Consider the following 374-nt stretch of genomic DNA (forward strand, 5'->3'; position numbering starts at 1 on the left):
AAGATGTTAGTAAATATGGCGACCGTCGATTATTTGATTCCCGGAAAAGTCTTTTGTTCTCATTGTTTGCAGGCGGGAGATGACGTCACAGGATGAAGCGTTCGGTTAGTACTCGTCTTCAGTGCTGCCAAACAAGCAGTAGAAGATGGACACAAGGAGCATGATCGCTGGAAAGAGATTTGGAAGAGGTCAATTAATTTATTGTGTATTGTTGTTATTATTTTTTTTTTTTGGTCGATGGTAATTGCAGAAAGATCCGAATAGTTGTGCTTCAAATACAATTAAAAATGATAAATTCGAGACACATCTACATGCATACAGAAATATATCGTTACATGCACACGCACGCGCGCGAACACGAATAGACGCAAATG

General features: G+C 39.3%; 1 pseudogene; it reads right to left on the minus strand.

The window, feature by feature from the left end:
* Positions 1-37: 37 nt before the first annotated feature.
* LOC119585760 overlaps positions 38-374 on the minus strand; it is a 4,555-nt pseudogene continuing 4,218 nt past the window's right edge.

Source organism: Penaeus monodon, chromosome 20 (genome assembly GCF_015228065.2).
Source record: "Penaeus monodon isolate SGIC_2016 chromosome 20, NSTDA_Pmon_1, whole genome shotgun sequence".
NCBI classification, from domain to species: domain Eukaryota; kingdom Metazoa; phylum Arthropoda; class Malacostraca; order Decapoda; family Penaeidae; genus Penaeus; species Penaeus monodon.